This window comes from Sorex araneus, chromosome 6 (genome assembly GCF_027595985.1).
Source record: "Sorex araneus isolate mSorAra2 chromosome 6, mSorAra2.pri, whole genome shotgun sequence".
NCBI lineage: Eukaryota > Metazoa > Chordata > Mammalia > Eulipotyphla > Soricidae > Sorex > Sorex araneus.
In genome coordinates this window covers 118,969,049-118,988,809 of record NC_073307.1, presented here as the reverse complement: position 1 = coordinate 118,988,809, position 19,761 = coordinate 118,969,049, and the positions used below count along the sequence as shown (strand labels likewise).

General features: G+C 44.4%; 1 protein-coding gene and 1 pseudogene across 1 annotated transcript in view; one reads left to right on the top strand and one right to left on the bottom strand.

Moving 5' to 3' along the window:
- LOC129405940 (uncharacterized) overlaps positions 1 to 19,761 on the bottom strand; it is a 100,565-nt gene that overhangs the window by 13,483 nt on the left and 67,321 nt on the right. The window lies entirely within an intron of this gene.
- On the top strand, positions 10,273 to 12,306 carry LOC105942747 (protein DBF4 homolog A-like; annotated as a pseudogene).

The following is a 19,761-nucleotide window of genomic DNA, read 5'->3' as shown; positions in this document are numbered from 1 at the left end:
GGATGGATTCCTTGATTCCTATAATCTCCCAACACTGAAGAAAGAAGACCTGGAATACCTGAATAGACCCATCAATGTTAAGGAAATTGAAACAGTAATCAAAAACCTCCCCAAAAACAAAAGCCCAGGCCCAGATGGTTTCACTGGCGAATTCTTCCAAACATTTAAAGAAGACCTATTGCCTGTTTTCCTCAAACTTTTCCAGGAAATTGAAAAAACAGGAACTCTCCCAAACAGTTTCTATGAAGCACATATCTCCCTAATACCAAAAGCAAACAAAGACACCACTAAGAAAGAAAATTACAGACCAATTTCCCTGACGAACACCGATGCGAAGATCCTCAACAAAATACTAGCAAATAGGATCCAACAACTCATCAAAAAGATCATACATCACGACCAAGTGGGATTCATCCCAGGGATGCAAGGATGGTTTAACATTCGGAAATCAATCAACATAATCCAGCATATCAACAAAAGTAAAGATAAAAACCATATGATCATATCAATAGATGCAGAGAAAGCATTTGACAAGATCCAACATCCTTTCATGATGAAAACCCTCGCCAAAATGGGGTTTGGAGGAACTTTCCTCAAGATAGTCGAAGCTATCTATCACAAGCCTACGGCAAGCATTATCCTCAACGGGGAAAAACTAAGGGCCTTTCCTCTGAGATCAGGCACAAGACAAGGATGCCCACTCTCACCACTCCTCTTCAATATAGTACTGGAAGTACTTGCGATAGCTATTAGACAAGAAAAAGAGATTAAGGGCATCCAGATAGGAAGGGAAGAAATCAAACTCTCACTATTTGCAGACGACATGATACTATATCTAGAGAAGCCTAAAACCTCTACTAAGAAACTCTTAGAAACAATAGACTTATACAGTAAAGTTGCAGGCTACAAAATCAATACCCAAAAATCCATGGCCTTCATATATGCAAACAATGAGGCAGAGGAAAGGGACATGAAAAAAGCAATCCCATTCACAATCGTGCCCCAGAAAATCAGGTACCTCGGAATCAGCTTAACCAAGGAAGTAAAAGACCTTTACAAAGAAAACTACATAACGCTACTCCATGAAATCAAAGAGGACATGAGGAAATGGAAACATATACCCTGCTCGTGGATAGGGAGAATCAATGTTGTCAAAATGGCAATACTCCCTAAAGCATTATACAGATTCAATGCGATCCCTATAAGTATACCCATGACATTCTTCAAAGAAATGGATCAAGCAATCCTAAAATTCATATGGAATAACAAACGTCCAAGGATAGCTAAAACAATTCTTGGGAAAAAGATGATGGGAGGCATCACCATCCCCAACCTCAAACTTTACTACAAAGCAGTAACAATTAAAACAGCATGGTACTGGAACAAAGGCAGAGCCGTAGACCAATGGAACAGGGTGGAATATCCCTACACACAACCCCAAATGTATGACCATCTAATCTTTGATAAGGGAGCAAGAGATGTGAAGTGGAGCAAGGAAAGCCTCTTTAACAAATGGTGCTGGCACAACTGGACAACCACATGCAAAAAAATGGGTTTAGACCTTGACCTGACACCATGCACAAAAGTCAGATAAAAATGGATTAAAGACCTCAACATTAGACCACAAACCATAAGGTACATTGAAGACAAGGTCGGCGAAACCCTCCACGATATTGAAGATAAAGGTATCTTCAAAGGTGACACGGAACTAAGCAATCTAGTAAAAACAGAGATCAACAAATGGGACTACATTAAACTAAAAAGCTTCTGCACCGCAAGAGATACAGTGACCAGAATACAAAGACTATCCACAGAATGGGAAAGGATATTTACACAATACCCATCAGATAAGGGGTTGATATCAATGGTATATAAAGCACTGATTGAACTCTACAAGAAGAAAACATCCAACCCCATCAAAAAATGGGGCGAAGAAATGAACAGAAACTTTACCAAGGAAGAAATACGAATGGCCAAAAGGCACATGAAAAAGTGCTCTGCATCACTAATCATCAGAGAGATGCAGATCAAAACAACTTTGAGATACCACCTCACACCACAGAGACTAGCACACATCCAAAAGAACAAAAGCAACCGCTGTTGGAGAGGATGTGGGGAGAAAGGGACCCTTCTTCACTGCTGGTGGGAATGCCGACTGGTTCAGCCCTTCTGGAAAACAATTTGGACGACTCTCAAAAAATTAGATATTGAATTCCCATTTGACCCAGCAATACCACTGCTGGGAATATATCCCAGAGAGGCAAAAAAGTACAATCGAAACAACATCTGCACATGTATGTTCATCGCAGCACTGTTTACAATAGCCAGAATCTGGAAAAAACCCGAATGCCCCAGAACGGATGACTGGTTGAGGAAACTTTGATACATCTATACAATGGAATACTATGCAGCTGTTAGAAAAAAGGAGGTCAAGAATTTTGTAGTCAAGTGGATGGGCATGAAAAGTTTCATGCTGAGTGAAATGAGTCAGAAAGAGAGAGACAGACATAGAAAGATTGCACTCATCTATGGTATATAGAATAACAGAGTGGGAGACTAACACCCAAGAACTGTAGAAATAAGTACCAGGAGGTTGACTCCATGGCTTCGAGGCTGGCCTCACGTTCTGGGGAAAGGTCAACTCAGAGAAGCGATCACCAACTACATTGTAGTCGAAGGCCATGTGGGGGAAGGGAGTTGCGGGCTGAATGAGGGCTAGAGACTGAGCACAGCGGCCACTCAACACCTTTATTGCAAACCACAACAGCTAATTAGAGAGAGAAAACAGAAGGGAATGCCTTGCCACAGTGGCAGGGTGGGGTGGGGGGGAGATGGGATTGGGGAGGGTGGGAGGGACACTGGGTTTACGGGTGGTGGAGAATGGGCACTGGTGAAGGGATGGGTTCCCAAACTTTGTATGAGGGAAGTATAAGCACAAAAGTGTATAAATCTGTAACTGTACCCTCACGGTGATTCTCTAATTAAAAATAAATAAATTTAAAAAATAAAAAAATAAATAAACAACAATGAGATGGTCAGCTGTTCAAGATGGTTAGCTATTCAAGATGGTTCAAGTTAATCATGATATAATGCCCAGTTATTAATATTTGTCACTTTGAAGGCACATTTTGTCCATATTATAGACAAGTATAACTAGTTAACTTCAAAATGGTTTAAGTGAAAAGAGAAATAAGAAAAAAAATGATAAAGACCAATCGTTTTGGAGGCAGCACTGCAGCACTGTTGTCCCATTGTTCATTCATTTGGTCCAGCGGGCACCAGTAACATCTCCATTATGAGACTTGTTGTTACTGTTTTTGGCAGATAGAATACACCATAGGTACCTTGCTAACCTCTGCCATAGGGGCGGGATACTCTCAGTAGCTTCCTGGGCTCTCTGAGAGGGACGGAGAAATTGAACCCAGGCCAGTCATGTACAAGGCAAACGTCCTACCCGCTGTGCTATAGCTCCAGTGAAACAAAGTAAAAAAAAAAAAAAAAAAAAAAAAAAATTGCAGTTCTTATGAAGGAAGAACTGTGACTAACATAGAATTTTGGGGAAAGGATCAAGATATAGAAGTGGTGAAATAACTGTGATAAAGTGATATCGGTACATTGTACATTGGTGGTGATATATGAGGCAATATGTATTTTTGTTTTGTTTGTTTGGGTTTTTTGTTTAGGTGTTTGCTTTGAGTTCCGGTCATACCTGGCAATGCTCATCCATATTTCTGGTTTAATACATATTTCAAAGAGGATAATATTTGTTACATTAAATTGTACCTAAAATAAATATAGTTGTGTAAACCAAAAAAAAAAAAATTAGGCTGTCCTTGTCTTACAAATGTAGGTGTGATTTCATTTTGGATAACATCAATCATCGAAATTTATTTCATCAATTGTAAGGGAAAACTTTTTTTTTTTGGATCTTTTATTTTTTATTTATTTTTTAATTTTATTTTAGTAGTGAATCACTGTGAGACAAAGTTATAGACTTACAGGTTTTCATGCTTACGTTTCAGTCATACAATGATCGAGTACCCATCCCTCCACCAGTGCCCATTTTCCACCACCAATGGTCCCAGCATCCCTCCCACCACCCCCACCCTGTCCCCTTCACCCCACCCTGCCTCTGTGGCAGGGCATTCCCATTTGCTCACTCTCTATCTTTGGGTGTTGTGGTTTGCTACAGAGGTATTAAGTAGGCATCTTGTTCGGTCTATTTTCAGCCTGTCTCTCCCATCCCTAGTGGGCCCGCCTAGAACCCTTTGCTTGGTGATTGTAAGGGAAAACTCTTAAAGCAGAAGCACAGAATTATTCAAATTAAATCAAAAGATCTGGGGCCGGAGCGATAGCACAGCGGGTAGGGCGTTTGCCTTGCACGCGGCCGACCCGGGTTCGATCCCCGGCATCCCATATGGTCCCCCAAGCACCGCCAGGAGTGATTCCTGAGTGCAAAGCCAGGAGTAACCCCTGAGCATTGCTGGGTGTGACCCAAAAAGAAAAAAAAAAAAAAAAGAAAAAAAAAATCAAAAGATCTGTGTTATTTAATAAACATCAGTAGTTCAAACATTCTCTCAGAGATATTTGAAATTTTAATTTTTTCTAATTTTATTAAAGTACAAAGTGATTTACAAAGTTATTCATAGTTGAGTTTTAGACACAAACTCTCCCAGCACTGATCCCACCACCAGTGTCAACCTGAAGCTTCACCGGTGTTCCCAGGTCGTTCCCATACATCCCTCTGTCATCTTGACAGGAACCTTTTCAAGTTCGGTTGATAAAGTTTGGGCCTCATGATTTCAGTGTTGTTGACTTTGTAGTGTGGATATTTAGCTCTGTCATCCCTTAACACCACCTTTGTATCTGTATCCTCTTGACCCCTGCGCCCACTGCTTCTTGTTACTGCTTCTCTTGTCCCCCTACCCTGTTTCTTTCATCTCCTCCCTGTACTCTGGGGCCAAGGATGACCAATGCACCCCCCACTAGAAGCCATTGTATTCCCTCACAGGTATTTGAAATTTTAATAAAAGCCATAAAACCTTTTTAAATTTGCTTTTTTTGGTCACACTCAGGGGTTACTCCTGGTGTTGCACTCAGGAATTACTCTTCACGGTGCTCGGGGCAACAAATGGGATGCTGGGATTGAACCTGGGTCAGCCACACGCAAGGCAAACGCCCTCTCTGCTCTACTACTTCTCCAGCCCCATAAGAAAACTTCTTATGTCTGAATGTCAGTCTCTCCTACTTTTGCTTTGCTTCTGAATGGAGTTACTCAAATACCTGGCTAAAAATGTATACGTGTGAGATAATTTTGATGAATGAAAATGTAGTTGAAAATGTAGTAGTTCATATTTGTCTAGGGTCAAAATTGGACATACAGTTCAATCATGGGGACTTTATTGTCTAAGACATAGGAATGAGCCCCTGGTCTCTAAACAGGATAGTTTAGATGCTTGATCTTCAAGGTTTTTGGCTAGTTTGGGAACAACATGATCACTGTGTGAGTAGCAATGGAATTTTCAAGTAAGGTAAACTGAGGTAAAGTTTCGTCCTGATAAATAAGCTGGTTGCTTGAGAGAGAATGTAAAGGAATGTATAGAAAGTAGAAAGCTGAGGGTTGCATTTTAGGAAAAGGAACTATGCAGTCCAGCTGGATTGTCATCAGGATCTTAAAAGTGTTTTAATATCTGGAATATAAACAAAAGCAGACTGGGAAATTTTCTTTGCTAAAAGATAAAAATTTGATAAAACTGGTGTGTTTTTTTCAGATTATAAATTGTGTTTCATTAATCTGCCAAAAAATATAGGTAAATTTAAGTAAACCTTCTCTTGATTTTAGGATAAATTGTGTTTTATCTACAGCTTTAATATCTTTGCCACTATGTTTCAGTGGTCAACTGAGTATTGTTTTGTGGCAATCTGTATATTAAACTTTTTAATACCAATGGGACAAATTTTCCCAGAAATAAATAAGAAATGGGGCTGGAGATACAATACAGTAGGTAAAGTGCTTACTTGCTCATACCCAACCCTAGCTGACCCCATGGTTCAATCCCCAGCATCCCATCCAGTTCCCCGAGATTGCCTGGAGTAATTCCTGAGTGCATGTTCGTAGCAGTGTTCTTAATGGGCTAGAAAGAGTACAGGGGGGAAGGCGCTTTCCTTGCATGCAGCAGACTGGGGACTGGGTCACTGTACCAATGGTTCCCCGAGCAGCAACAGGAATAAGCCCTGAGAACTGCCGAGTTTGGGCCCAAAACAAAATAAACAAAACATAAAGAGTTCCTAAGACATCCAATAATATTTCCCCTATTTAAATATGTGCAGTGTTTAAAAAGATGGTATGATATATAAATAGGACCTATTTGATATGTCTGAATTTCACATTTAAAATATGCTTGGGTCTTTTTAACAAGTAGTGCTGGGAAAACTCTGAAGCTTACATGCAAAAAAATGAACCCAGACCTCTTTCTGACACCATGCACAAAAAATTCAGATAAAAATGGGTTAAAGACCTCAATCTCAAACCAGAATAAATAAGCTTCCTGTAGGAAATCATAAACAGAACCCTCCATTACAATGAAGTAAGAGGCATCTTCAAAGATGAAACACCACTGACCTGACCAGCAAGTCAAAGATCAATAATGGGACTACATTAAACCAACAAGCTCCTGCACCTCGAAAGAAATCATGACCCAAACACAAAGACAGCCCACAGAAAGAGAAAAATTGTTTATCCAACACCCACCTGATAAGGGATAATATCAAATTAACCCAGCTATATAATCCACTGATAGAACTTTCCAAGAAAGAAACACTCAACCCCCATAAAAAAATGGGGCAAAGAAAATAACAGAAACTTCCTCAAAGAAGAAATACAAATGGCCAAAAGGCATATAAAAAATGCTCTACATCACTAATCACCAGGGCGATGCAAATCAAATACCATAGAAACCTGCACACATCTGAAAGAATAACCAGTGCTGGCATGGGTGCGGGGGGTGGGGGTGAGAGGGGGAGAAAGGACTCTTTTTCATTACAGGTGGGTTCACCAACCGGGCCAGTGTTTTGGAAACAGTACAGGCACTCCTCAAAAAACTAGAAAGTGAGCCTCCATATGACCCAGGACACACTCTCGGCACCACCCCTGCCTCTCTGAAGGCTGCTGCCCACCTGGGTGCCCCCCACAGCTCCCACCCACACCGAGACCATCTCTTCTGTCCAAGGACGAGTCGCCTGGAGCCCCAGGTGCTGCGGGACCCACCAGTCTAACGAAAACCAACGGCTTCTCCTGCACCTCCTCCCACGTCCCCCGCCCCGCGCCAGGACCCACCTGCGCTGCCAGCTCTCAGCAGAGGCCCAGCAGCAGCAGCAGGTGCCCGCCCAGCTCCCCGCCGCGCCCCAAGCCCACCCGGGAGAGCCCGGATCCTCCCCGCCTTTGCGCCACACGCCCGCTGCTGGAGCTCATGCCCCAGCCATCGTCACCAAACTCTGCCAAGGTACTTCCTAGGCCTCCTCTCAGGGTCCTTCACTCGGGGGTGGGGGGGGCGCAATCCTTCAGGGGGACCCCTCTGGAAGTCTAGGGCCTCTTCCGAGACAGTTGAGGCCAATTGGGGCCAGTGAGGAGGGGGTGGGCGGAGTATCAGAGCCCCCAATCAGAGGTCTTGCTGGGCACGCTGCCCTCCCCGCTGCAAGTTCCCTCTAGCCCCAGGTCTGTTTCCTTTCAAACTCCAGAATAATTGCACTCATTTATGGGATATAAAAACATGTGTGTGACTATTACCCGGGACACTTGAACGAGTCCAGGAGAATTGGCCCATGATTGGAAGCCTTCCACAAGGGTGGGGAGAGGGCAGTTGGGACAGAGAAGGGACCCCTATGGCCATGATAGTTAGAAATGATCACTCTGGACAAGAATGAATGCTCAAAGTAGGTAAAGGGGTATACACGATAACCTTTAAGTACCGGTGCTGCAAACCGTACTGTCCAAAAGGAGAAACAGAGAGAGACAGAAGAAAGGCCTGCCTGCGCGGCCACTCCAGGTATTGGGAGGAAGTAGGGAAACTAGGGAAATTGGTGGTAGGAAATGTACACTAGTCCACAGGTAACGAGACTGATGTTGGAACATTGCATATGTTCCAGTCATGGGTTGGAGTGATAGTACATGGAGTAGGGTATTTGCCTTGCATGCGGTCGACCTGTGTTCGATCCCCAGTATTCTATATGATCCCTTGAGCACCGCTAGGAGTAATTACTGAGTGCAGAGCCAGAAGTAACCCCTATTGTCGGGTGTGACCCAAAAAGCAAACAAACGGGCTGGAGTGTTAGCACAGCAGGTAGGGTGTTCACCTTGCATGCAGGAGACCCAGGTTCGATTCCCAGCATCCCATATGGTCCCCTGAGCACTTCCAGGAGTAATTCCTGAGTGCAGAGCCAGGCGTAACCCCTGTGCATCGCTGGGTGTGACCCAAAAAGAAAAAAAAAGAGGAAACAAACAAACCCCCAATCATGAACAACTTCGTAACTGCATCTCCCGACGAGTTAATTAAAAAAATTTTTTGGTGCTCGAAGGATGGGCCCCAGAGCAGCAGTACAGCGGGTAGGTCCTTACCTTGCATATAGCCAACCCAGGTTTGATCTACAGCACCACATGTTGGTTTTTATTTGCTTGGGGGCATTTTTGTTTGTTTCTTCCTGAGCCACATCTGGCGGTGCTCAGGAAACACTCCTGGTGGGCTTGGGGGACCATAGAGGGGGCTGAGGATAGAATCTGTGTCGGTGTACCCTACCCGATGTACTATCCCTCCAGCCCCCAGCATCATGCATGATTCCCCCAGCAGGCCAGAAGTGGTCCCTGAGTGCAAAGCCAAGAGTAAGCCCTGAACATACCCACCAAATGTGGCCCAAACACCAGAAAAGAAAAAGGAGGAAAAAAGTGCTTAGGGCTGTGGAGATAGTACCGTGAGTAGAACACTTGCCTGCTGACCCACATTCAATCCTTGGCTCCATATGTGGTCCCGTGAGCATCGCCAGGACAACTTTCATCTACATGGAAAGCCCTTATGGGGCTCTCACGGGGAAATCTTAGAAAACCAACTTTTGCAAAGACAAACCATACACATACCATGATAAGAACAAATAGGCAGGGCTGGAGCAATAACAGGCAGGTAGGGCGTTTGCCTTGCATGCGGCCGACCCGGGTTCGATTCCCAGCATCCCATATGGTCCCCTGAGCACCGCCAGGGGTTAATTCCTGAGTGCAGAGCCAGGAGTAACCCCTGTGCATCGCCTGGTGTGACCCAAAAAGGAAAAAAAAAAAAAAAAGGAACAAATAGGCTGAAGCAAGCAGTGACTGCATGCCTGTGCGCAGCTACCAGTCTCTCCCCTCCCTCCCTCCTCTCCCCACACCCCTGCTCTCTCTCAAAGTCCTTCCAAAAAGAGGGGAGATCTAGGAAATCCCAGCTCAGTCAGGACTGAAATACCGATTTTCTGAAGTGAGGTCAGCCGCCCTCCCCCCTCCAATATTGGTGGTGGGGGGGCTCTGGGGACTTCGAACACGGGGATCTGAGGTGTGGCTGGGCTCTGCCTCTCCAAAGCAGGTTAGCCGCACTTCCTCTGGGCAGCCTCGCCACTACGGCCCGCTTTACCGCGAACAAGCGGACACGGACAACGGACACGGCCCCGCAGCCCCTGCCTAAGTGCCCCCCACATCTCCCCCACACACGGAGATCATCTCATCTGCCCAAGGACAGCTCGCCTGGAGCCCCTGGGGCTGCGGACCCCCAGCCTACGGCCCTGGCTTCTCCCGCACCCCGCACCCCTATGCCCTGTGCTTCCCGCGGCCCCCCCTCGCCCCCACCCCCACGCCGGGACCCACCTGCGCTGGGCAGCTTGCAGAAGAGGTTCAGCAGCACCAGCAGCATCTGCCCGCCGAGCTCCCCGCGGCGCCCGGAGCCGGCACTCGAGCCCCGGGAGCGCCCGGTCCTCCCCGGCGCCGCGCCGCGCGCACGCTCGCTGGAGCTCATTTCCGCTCGCTGGAGCTCATCCCGGGGGCCGTCCTCACCAAACTTTGCCAAGGCACTTCCAAGGCCTCCGGAACTCGCAGGGTCCTTCACTCGCGGGGCGCAATCTTTCAGGGGGACCCCTTGGGAAGTCTACAGGCACCTCTGAGACAGCTGAATTCGGCGGGGCGGATGTGGAAGCTGGAATAGGGGCCGAGCGGGAGGGGAGCAAGCGGAGTCGCCCCACAGCACGAGGGTTAGGCGCAGCCAATCAGCGTCCCCAGAGGCGGCCGGCCCAATCAGAAAAGCAGGTTAATCGCCCAGCAATTAGCAGCCAAATCGGAGACCCTCCGCCCCCTCTGACCTGACCCTCTGCCGCCACACCCGCCACACTCAGACACACACCACACATTCCTCAAGGAATCGTGTCTCCCGCGGCTGCCTGGCGCCAGCACCAGCACGTAGGGGCCGGGCGGCTGCCATGAACTCCGGAGCCATGAGGATCCACAGCAAAGGACATTTCCAGGCAGGTGGAGTCCAAGTCAAAAATGAAAAAACAGACCATCTCTGAAAACTTATCAACCGGAAAAACCCAAACATAAGCCACTTTGGGGAAAAGTATTTTACATTGATGTGCCTTCCGTTGCCCTGTCTGAGAAACTGCAAAAGGACATCAAGGATCTGGGAGGGAGAGTTGAAGAATTTCTCAGCAAAGATATTAGTTATCTTATTTCAAATAAAAAGGAAGCAAAATTTGCACAAACCTTGGGACGAATTTCTCCTGTACTAAGTCCAGAATCTGCATATACTGCAGAAACTACTTCACCTCATCCTAGCCATGATGGAAGCTCTGTCAAGCCTCCAGATTCAATGTGTTTGAGCAGAGGAAAATTATTAGTTGAAAAAGCTATCAAGGACCATGATTTAATTCCTTCAAATAGTATATTATCAAATGCCTTATCATGGGGAGTGAAAATACTTCATATTTATGACATTAGATACTACATTGAGCAGAAGAAAAAAGAATTGTACTTATTCAAAAAAATCAAGCACTTCTGTTAGAGATGTGGGGAAAAGAATAAGTATTGGCACATAGAAAGCAAAAACAGGTAGATTGAAAAAACCTTTTGTTATGGTGGAAGATGTGAGTCAGCTTTACAGACCATTTTATCTTCAGCTGGCCAATGTGCCTATTATAAATTACTCTATTCAGAAGCCTGCCAGTCCATTTGATGTAGATAAGCCATCTAGTTCCCAAAAGCAAACTCAGGTTAAACTAAGAATCCAAGCAGATGCTGAAAAATGCAGTGGAATCCCAATTCAGCTTCAACTGAAAGAGAAGACAAAAGGATACTGTGAATGTTGCTTACAGAAATACGAAGATCTTGAAACTCATCTTCTCAGTGAGCAGCACAGAAACTTTGCACAGAGTAATAACTATCACATTGTTGATGATATTGTATCTAAGTTAGTTTTTGACTTTGTGGAATATGAAAGGGACATGCCTAAGAAGAAAAGAGCCCATTCCCTGCCCTGCAAGTGGATTGAGAGGCCTTCGTGAGAAAACAACTAATAAACGTACTGTGTTAAGTCCAGCTGAAGATGATATAAAGCAAAATATTACACACCTACCTCAAGATACAAATAAACAGGAACGTACTCTTGACTTTTCTGAGCAATTAATTATAAATGAAAATGACTTTGAAGAACTTAATGTTGATCACTGTCATTGTATGCTACAGACATCTGTACAAATAACTAATTTCCATACAGACAGTAGTGCATCTCAACTGAAACAGAAGTCCGATGCTGTGCTTTTCTAGCAAGTGATCTAAAGGAAAAAGACCTTCATTCAATATGTGGTCATGATTCTGATTGGTGGACAATAAAGGGTCCACATGAGCACCTAAGAAGTCATGTAAATAATCCACCCCAGATTCCCGAGGAACTTAATGAATGTGACATCAAGAATATGGATGGTCTAACTTGCAGTAGAATCCATCGAAAAGTAAAAATATTATTAGGAAGAAATAAAAAAGAAAATCTTGAACCAAATGTGGAATTAGATAAGAACAAAACTGAGTGTATTACAAAAGAAGAAAGCATAATTTGTAGTTCTCCAGTACAATCTCTACTGGATGTATTTCAGACAAGTGAAGAGAAGTCAGAATTCTTGGGTTTCACAAGCTACACTGAAAACAGTGGTGTATGTGATGTTTTAGATATTTGGGAAGAAGATTCAGATAATCTTTTATCGATGTTTTTATCTTCTCCTTCAACATCTACATTTACAGGCTTTTAGATCTCAAAAATACCTTTTCAATATGTTGATTATATTTTTGAATTTTTTTTATAAATGTATAAAAATTTTTTCCAATTTTGTTTACAGAAATGAATGTAAATAAAGGTGGTGGTTGCATATTTCGACAGAATCAAATATCCATTATAGAAAAGTTACAGAACAGGGGCTGGAGAGATAGCACAGCAGGTAGAGCGTTTGCCTTGCACGCGGCCGACCCGGGTTCAAATCCCAGCATCCCATATGGTCCCCTGAGCACGGCCAGGGGTAATTCCTGAGTGCAAAGCCAGGAGTAACCCCTGTGCATCGCCAGGTGTGACCCAAAAAGCAAAAAAAAAAAAAAAAAAAGAAAAGTTACAGAACAAACATGTGACCCATCTTATTTTACATGCCATTTTCATAATTATTTACTAAGAATTATTATGAGTAATAAGTTGGCTTTATGTCACTAAAAATAATTTCAAGCGAAAATTTGAATATAAACATTTAGCATTATCTATACTATTTCCACAATGACAGGACTTTTGACATAAATTTCATGAATGACAAATTTTATACAGAAAAAAATAATTTGCATTCTAAAAATTGTTTTCTAGAAATATTGGCACTTGAAGGTGTCCTAGTTGGACCATGATAATATATCGGTACTGAGGAGTTAGGCTATTTGTTAGGGGTAATTAGAATGCATGAAGAAGAAAACTTAACCAAGCTACCATATGAAATAAAATATTTTTCCATTGTTCTTATCTAAAAAATAAAAAGTTAAAAAAAAAGTTCAATCATGTTACCAGGGGCAGGGCACTTGCCTTGCAAGACGACATCCCGGGCTCTGCCACCCTCCCGACTCCCCGAGGCTCACCAACCCCCGCCCCACCCCCACCCCCAGCGGGGCTGGGAGAAAACTCTGCAGCTGCAAGCGCACTCCACCCCTCACCAAACCCCGCCAAGCTGGATCGCTAACAGCCCCTTACAAACCAGAAGAGACTTCATATCCTCCTTCAGAAAAACCTAAACTGTGATCAACTTTTACAACCTCCCCACCTCTTTTATTTTTTATTTTTGGCTTTTTTTTTTAAAAAGTACCACCTTAATTTTGTTTTGTTTTTTTATTTAAATTTTTAAAAAAAAATTTAATGAATCAACGTGAGGTACAGTTATAGACTTACAAACTTTTTAACCCTAATTTTCTTTATTTTATATATATATTTTAATTTTTTTAATGTATCACCATGAGGTACAGTTAGACTTACAAACTTTTAGTGCTTACGTTTCAGTTATACAATGATCCAGTGCTCATCCCTCCACCAGTGCCCATTCTCCACCACCTGTGATCCCAGTATCACTCCCACCACCCCCACCCCATCCCACCCCCCCTTCGGGGTAGGCACATTCCCTTTTACTCTCTCTTTGTCTCTCTCTCTGTCTCTCTGTCTCTCTCTCTGTCTCTGTCTCTCCTTTAGGTTGTCATGGTTTGCAATGCAGGTATTAAGTGGCCATCATGTTCAGTCTATAGTCTACTTTCAGCACATATCTCTCATTCTGAGTGGGTCCTCTAAGCACCTTTTACTTGGTGTTCCCTTCTCTATCTGAGCTGCCTTTTCCCCCAGCATGTGAGGCCAGGTTCCAGGTCATGGAACAATCCTCCTGGTCCTTATCTCTACTATGCTTAGGTGTTAGTCTCCCATTCTGATATTTTATATTCCACAAATGAGTGCAGTCCTTCTATGTCTGTCTCTCTCTTTCTGACTCTTTTCACTTAGCACTCTCCATGTTGATCCATTTATATGCAAATTTTATGACTTCATCTTTTCTAACAGCTGCATAGAATTCCATTGTGTAGATGTGCCAAAGTTTCTTTAACCAGTCATCTGTTCTCAGGCACTCTGGTGTTTACCAGATTCTGGCTATTGTAAACAGTGCTGCAATGAACATACACCACCTCTTTTAGAACGCAAGGGGCATCAACTCTCAGTGTAAGCACACTTTTTCCCACCAGTGTCTTCTATCTTCTACTTCACTGTTTTCTCTCAGATCTCTAAAAGAGTTTAATCTGAACTACAGAGACAACTTAATGGGCTGAGCGCAGGATCTGCGAAAATGGGATTCACGACTTTGATTCTCCACTCCACTTGGGCTGAACCACAATGACCTGAATCAGGATTGGCCCCTGAGCACCACTGTGTATGGCACCGGAACACAGTAATAACAATAAAATCAAACTAAGGGCCTATGGGTAGTATAGCAGGTAGGGTATTTGGCTTGCACAAGACCCCGGGTTCCATCCCTGGCACCACTGGTCCCCCAAGCACCTCCAGGAATGGATTTCTGAGCACAGAGACAAGAGTATGCTCTGTGCAGAGCCGGATGTGCCTCAAAAAATACACAGAGACAATGGTAGAGGTAAGCATACATTCTGGTGGGGGTGTATGATGTTAGAGTGATATCTGAGTGAAACTCTATCCTTCATAGTATTGTAAATCATATGCCTAAAAGTTTAAAAGTTAATAAAAGGAAGGGGGGTTGTTTGGTTGTTGTTGTTGTTTGCTTTTAAAGTCACACTCAGTGATGCTCAAGGGTTACTCCTGGCTCTGCACTCAGGAATCATTCTTGGTGGGTTTGGGCGAACATAGGGATGCCAGGGATCCAACCCTGGTCAGCCGCAAATGCCTTCCCCACTGTACTATGGCTCCGGCACAAAAAATTAAGTGTTTCAAGTAGAGGGAAAAAAGCAATGTTTTCTACAGAAAGTCACAGGCAGAGAAGGATCAAACACCAGCATGTCATCTGCCAACTGCAGGTCAATGAACAGATTTATACCTCTAGCCTTAGTTTACAGTTCTCATCAGATGAAATGGTCAAATCTTACCTGGGGACAGAATGCGCAGCAAATTCTCACCAAAGAGATATTATGAGGACTATTAAGCAGGTGCAAACTTGGTGGTGCGGGAAGGAGGAAAAAAAATGTGTTATGAACTTGAAATAGCAGGACGCTTGGGCAGTCTTGGGCTGGGGCCGACACCGGCTCACGCTCCGCCAAGATTTGACCCAGGTGGCCACGCTTTTGTGTGGCCACTTTGCTGCTGATCAACCAAGATCCGGAGGATCCGGAGGCCAGCTAGACTACTTTTGGTCCCAGCAACTGCTTGCAGCCATGTCTCTAGACTGTGAACTAAGCCATTGCCCCATGTTGCCCCCGGAACGGAAATGATGCAATTTCTAACATAAATCTCCCTGGACTTAATTACTAAAATGCTAAAATACAGAAATCCTAAACTGCGCGGCCAGATATCTCTTCATTCTCAGCAATGGAAAACTAATTATCAAATACTTCCTTGTCAGTAGGGCTGTTTTTTTTGGGGGGAAACTCCAACAACAATAGTGAGTTTTGTGTTGAAATATGGAATGTAATCAAGGTAAAGAGAAAATGAAGTGAAATTTATCAGTTACGCAGGCAGGGGTGAGGGGGTGGGGGGTGGGAGGTATACTAGGGTTTTTGGTGATGGAATATGGGCACTAGTGAAGGGACAGGTGTTTGAGCATTGTATAACTGAGACATAAGCCTGAGAACTTTGTAACCTTCCACATGGTGATTCAATAAAATAAAAGAAATAAAAAAAAATTCTCACCAAAGAAGACTTTACTAAGATAGGGAAGTCAGGGTAGGGACCCATCAGTATTAAGCAAATATTGATATTTTCTCTCTCTACAGAGTACCATGCATAGGAAATCAAGTTGGGAGATCCACAGGGTGTCCACACTATACCTCACTGAGAATCCTTCAGGTAAGACTTTCTTGCCCTACAACTTTGGTTTTGTGTTGTTATTGGGATTTTTTGGCGGGAGAAGGAGAGTAGGGTTTGGGGGCCATATATGTGAGTCTTCTGGCTCTATGCTGAGGGATCACTCTTGGCACTGCTCAGAGGTGGAACCAGGGTCAAGGCAAGCATCCCAAGTCAGTTACTACCTCCCCAGCCTGGTGGCTCTCCAGTTTAAGTGTCTTTTCAGACATTTTTTGCCATGGTGGCTCTCTGAAATTTATTGCCAAGAGACGTCCTATATCTGTCAACCATCTGTATCACAGCTATTCTGTGAACAAACTGGGATTTATCAGTATTTCTATTGAGCATGTTATTGCCCAGTTAGGTCTAGCTACAGAATTCTAAACCTCAGTTCTTCAAACCGATGGGTTTTCTTTTTTTTTTTTTAATTGCATCTCTGAGATACAGTTACAAAGCTTTCATGTTCGAGATTCAGCCATATAATGATCAAACACCCATCCCTCCACCAGTGTACACTTTCCACCACCAGTGTCCTCAGTATACGCCACCCGCACCCCCATCCCAGTCCTCACCCTGCCTCCGTGGCAGGCAATTTCCCCAATATTCTCTCACTACTTTTGGGCATTATGTTTTGCTTGAATTTTCCCACCATTCAAAGTCTGCCTGCCAGGGGCAGATGCTACATCATTTATTGTCCATTGCTCATTCTGAATATCATGGGTGCCGCGGCCTCACACTTCTGGAATCCTAGATTGTAAATGGTTGGTTTCCAGAGACATTTCTGTAGGGCACTAATCCATTTTTCAATTCAAGTGGATGTCTCTGGACCAGGGCTGTTGGTGCACTAAGATGGTGCCCACAGGCACATTGCGGGTGTGACAGCCAGCCTAGGAGCAGGTGGGGAGCCAGGGAGGGACAGCCCTGAATCTCTACCGCCATGTTGCATGGAGATTCAGTCCTGGAACCTGCATACCTGGGCCTTGCTTGGGGAAGCTCTTGGTCACCGGGATTCCAACTGGAGTAGGCGGGGAGACTGCACCTGCTCCTTCTGTAGTTCCCCAATGAAACTGGCTCCATATGGGGCCTGGAGGGATCACCAGCTCTGTGGTATCTTCTGGGACTTGCTGTTGTGTCTCTGGCTTTTGACCTTTTTTGAGATGTATTGATGTGTCTCTGAAGCAAGGCCAGTAATAGAATTTACAGAGTGGTGCTGGAGTTGGTTCGTGGGGTGCTACCAGTGCTAACATGTGTATTGGGATGTGGGGGGAGGTAGCTCACACCAATTCTGTAAAAGCCTAGAGATCTCAGTCCCCAAACCTGCATACCTGAATTTTCAGCAGATTATATCTTGGTGTGGTCTGTCCTGAGATGGTGAGTCAGGCCAGGGGTATGGTGGTGATTTTGGATTGTGGTAGCAAGCAGCTGCTGGGGGCTCCAACCTGCCCCCCTCTTGTTTACTCCAGTCTGTTCAGCCAGGCGCAGGTCTGAGATTAACTGTGGCTTTTTTTTTTTTTTTTTTTTGCTTTTTGGGTCACACCTGGCGATGCACAGGGGTTTCTCCTAGCTCTGCACTCAGGAATTACCCCTGGCCATGCTCAGGGGACCATATGGGATGCTGGGAACCGAACCCGGGTCGGCCTCGTGCAAGGCAAACACCCTACCCGCTGTGCTTTCTCTCCTGCCCCCTAACTGTGGCTTTTGATCTCTTTTGAGAATAACCTATGGGTATCTGAAATAAGGCCAATAAATGAGCTTATATAGCTGAACCAGAGGTGGTTTGTTGGCATGGCTCCCTCATACCTAACTTTTGGCCATGTAATTTCTTGGTCAACCTGGTTCCAAGCTGTTGGGGTCTGGCCAGAGGCACAGTGGCAATTTTGGGTGTCAGGAAGCCTGAAGGCACCATCAGGCTGCTGATGCACTCGCCCCACAGGGATAGGTTGACCTGTTGGTGGCAGCATCCCCCTTTCAAGCCCATGTTTTATTTTTCCTTGAACACGTATAGCCCGCTTGCTTGTCTCTGAGTCTGTTGGCTCCCTTGCTTGCTCTTTCAAGTCTGTGTTTCTCTTGAACATGTTCTTTTTATTTTTCTCTTTTTTTGCCTTTTTATTGGGGGGGGGGTGTCACACCTGGTAATGCTCAGGGGTCACTCATGACTCTGCACTCAGGAATCACTCCTGTCGGTGCTTGGGAGACCATATGGTATGTCGAGGATTGAACCCTGGTTGGCCGAGTGCAAGGCAAATGCCCTACTCCCTGTACTATCACTCTGCCCCCTTGAACACATTCTTTCTCTCTCCCCCACTCCACATCTTTCTAAGAAAGTTGCAATAAAAACTATTTTGTTTCAATAACAACAACAAAAAGGAAGTCTAAAACCCGAACTCATACCTCTTGTCTTCAACTATGTCCTTGAGTGTATCTAGCCAAGAAGTATTCTTCTAGGATTTGTCACACCATTAAATAATATCCTCAATAGAAAAACTGATGGAACCAAATTTGTTCTCAAAATAGCTGTTCTCAGAAAACAGACACCCCCTTGGCAGTAAATTTCAGAGAGCCATGATAGAAAAAGATGTCTGGAAAGACAAAAAGCCTTAAATGAAGAAAAGCTAGTAGAGACAAGATAGAGAGGGGCCAGAGATAGTACAGGGATGACGGTGTTTGCCTTCATGTGGCTGAACACAGTGCTACTGCATATGGGCAACTGAGCACTGCCAGAAGTGACTCCTGAGCACAGAGCCGGGAATAAACCCTGAGTACTCTCAGATGTGGCTTCCAAACCAAAAACAAAATAGACAGCTGACAATGATGCTACAATATTGTCTTCTTTGGACTTTTTTTTTCCTTTCAGTTTTTGGGTCATACCCAGTGGTGCTCAGGACATACTCATGTATGTCTCTGTAGTCAGGGATCACTCCTGGTGAGCCTTGGGGACCGTATGGGGTGTTGAGGGGTTGCACTCACGTAAACTACTTGCAAGACAAGTGCCCTATCTGTGGTATTATCTCCCTCACCCTCATTATTATTTTTTTTTAAACCAAAGCACCATGATTTACAAAGCTTTCCATGATTGAGTTTCAGGCAAGCAATGTTCCAACACCAATCCTATCAGTATCAGGATCAACATCTCTCACCAATGTCCCCAGTTTCCCTCCCGCCCCTGGCCTGCTTCTTTGTCAGGCATTTAAAACTAAATTTTAGGCACGTGGTTTTAACACTGTTACTGATGGGGCTTCCAACACCACACCCGCCGCTAGAGGGACCACTTCCTTCTGACATTGTCCCCGTGTTCCCCTCCCCATCCTATCTCCTGCTTCCCTTCCTGGTGGTGGGCTGCATACTGAAGACCAGCTCTGAGATGCTTCGTGCATTTGTTATTCCCATACTGTGTTTCTTTATATCTCACATAGGACATCATCCTGTGTCTGTCCCTCTCCTTATAACTTCACTCAGCACAATATGTTAGATACACCCACAGGATACTCCAATATTCTACATCCTTCCAAGTTTTCTCCAATAAAATTGGGAGGTACATTAGAAAAACCACAGTAAAGGAAGAGAGGAAGAAACATAAAACCCAGTTCTCCAGGCAAAAGTAACAAAGAAACAAAACACTGTACTACTTCTCCTCTAATCAGATGACCATATTCATGTCCTGGTCTCTTCCATTCATGTA